General features: G+C 47.1%; 1 non-coding gene across 1 annotated transcript; it reads left to right on the top strand.

Moving 5' to 3' along the window:
* Nucleotides 1–435: 435 nt before the first annotated feature.
* Nucleotides 436–626, top strand: LOC123462009. The gene has a single exon (XR_006638044.1). It is a non-coding gene; the product is annotated as a U2 spliceosomal RNA (small nuclear RNA).
* Nucleotides 627–2,562: the final 1,936 nt, after the last annotated feature.

The raw sequence follows: 2,562 nt of genomic DNA, 5'->3' as shown, positions 1-2,562 counted from the left end.
ACCATTCATAGGGGAAAGACTCCATCTGCGCATGAGCGTGTGCGTTGAGCAGGAGGAGGGAAGGGAGGGTAAGGAGAGGGTGGAGGTGGTGAGGACAGATCAGACGGAGGTGGGTTGGGGACTGAGGAGGAGGAGGAGCAGGAGGAATAAATAGTACGGGGTAGGGTTGGATGTTGTTGGGATCAAGAGCTGAATATGCGGAAGTGTAAGGAAGGGATGTTAAATTTAATATTGTCCCCAAAGCCTTGGCTAGAAAAATCTGGTGAGTAGGGCAAGCAGAGCAGAGAGAAGGATGCGCATAAAGCAAACAAAACAAACAAGCAAGCAAACAAACAAAAACCCCCTAAAATATAAGGAATTTCAAACATTTGCCTCTGAGGTGGCAAAAGTTATCTAACTCAGCAAAGAATTGGGAAATCAAAAGTACCATTTTCAATCGCTTCTCGGCCTTTTGGCTAAGATCAAGTGTAGTATCTGTTCTTATCAGTTTAATATCTGATACGTCCTCTATCCGAGGACAATATATTAAATGGATTTTTGGAGCTTGGAGTTAGAATAGGGGCTTGCTCCGTCCACTCCACGCATCGACCTGGTATTGCAGTACTTCCAGGAACGGTGCACGAAAAAAAAAAAAAAAAGTACCATTTTCAGGCCATACGAACCCACTGTCCAATTTATATTAAGGCCAGGACGTGTTGCAATAAAAAAATTAAATGATAAACCAGGCGTGGTGGTGCACGCCTTTAATCCCAGTGCTCAGGAGGCAGAGGTAGGTGGATTATTGTGAGTTCGAGGCCACCCTGAGACTCTATAGTGAATTCCAGGTCAGCCTGGGCTACAGTGAGACCCTACCTCGAAAAACAAAACAAACAAAACAAAAATTAAATGGTGAAGTTAGATATCCTGGAGCCTTAATTTCTTTCCATTTTGAAGGAGACAAGCCAGGAGGGTAAACAAGACAGTTTTGTAAGTCAGATTTCCCATTTCAGAAGAGAGGGAGAAGGAGAGAATATACCAGGAGGCTTTCATAATGAGCAAAGGAGGGAAACACCATCCTTCACCATTCGCTCACTCCTTTGGGAGCACAGACACCCGCCTTGGCCACTAAGAGGTTAAACAGCTGTCAGACCAACCTGAATGGCCTTTGCCTACATAGGACATGCAGGCCCCATTCACCCTCATGGGGCCAGGGAGTCAGTCATATCAGTGCTGTCCCATGTAAACCCACATTAGTTCTGATTCTTCTTATTCTCATTTCATAGGAGGAGGAGGGAGAGAAGGAAGGCATGCTCCCGAAGGAGTAAGTAATTGGCAGTGGCCATGGCAGCAGGCTGGACCAAGCCAGAGGCATGCAACTCTGGGTGGCTCGGTGCCACTTGTGTCCAAGGCAGTCAGATGTTCAGAGAAGAGGCCAGTTGCAGCATGAAGCAGCAGCAGGTATGCGCACTGGGTTGAGGAAGCTCAGCAGAGCGGAGGAGGAGAAGAGATTGCCACTAAGCCAGAAAACTAAGCCAAAAGGCGCCCTTTAGGAGAGAGAGAGTTCCAACACGCCGAGAATGCATCTTTCTTGAGACCTGGGGATCCCAGAAGGGGGTGAGGGGTTAGCATTGGCATACCAGTACAACACACAGGAGAGGGAGAGAGAGAGAGTATCTCCAAGAGCAGGCCAATCCGCCAGGGACACATACTGAGGAGGAGAGGTCAAGGGAAGAAGTAAAGTGGTGAGTGAGAGAGGCTGCACCTGGAAGATGGCCCAAGGCCTTCTGAGGTCCAAGCTGCTGGGCTCGCTCATGCCAGGGAGAGAGAGAGCAGCTGGTGTAAGTGCAGATAGTTTGGGCTTTTACAGAGTTTTTTTTTTTTTTTCCTTTAGAGGCAGGGTACAGAGAACAAAGGAAGAGGAATCCAAGGGAGAGAAGGGACCAAATGGAAAAGCTAATTAATCAGGGGACAGAGATCCAACGAATGAGGTAATCTATCAGAGAATGAGTTGCCATCAGAAAAAGAGCCAGGTTGTCTCTAAGATAAGATCAGCAGGAAGCTATGGCCGGCTGAGGGCAGAACTCCATTTGGTAGGTCAGAGGAGTAAAGGTTAGGCAGTGTGAACATCTAAATTTGCTTCAGTAAGGTTGCTGTCAGTCTCTTCCTTCATCTGGACTCCATCTTGGGACTCCTGTCCTGCCTAACACCCATCCATGGGCTCATAAAAGTTCATAACCTGAACCTTGAGATGGACTTTTTAATGCTGTTTTTGCATCTCTGGTAAGAGCTCAGCCTCTCCTCTGTTCCGGCCTTCTCAGCCCTCTTCTTGACTCCCTTGGCAAAAGCTTTCCTTCCCTATGTATGAGGCTTCTCAAACCACCTCTTGTCTCCCTGGGCAAGAGCTCCACCTTGCTTCCTTCTCTTTCATTTGGGCCTAAGTTCCTTCTTTTCTCTCTGAAAGTTCTAAGGTATAATACAATCTGAAACTTATGTGGATTTCATTCTCCAAATTTACAGCCAAGGAACACCCCCAAATTTTGGTGCATTTACATATATTGGCACATTGGCCAAGGAACCTCCAAA

This window comes from Jaculus jaculus, chromosome 6 (genome assembly GCF_020740685.1).
Source record: "Jaculus jaculus isolate mJacJac1 chromosome 6, mJacJac1.mat.Y.cur, whole genome shotgun sequence".
Lineage (NCBI taxonomy): Eukaryota > Metazoa > Chordata > Mammalia > Rodentia > Dipodidae > Jaculus > Jaculus jaculus.
The sequence above is the reverse complement of the archived record's forward strand: the minus strand, read 5'-3'. Positions and strand labels throughout refer to the sequence as shown.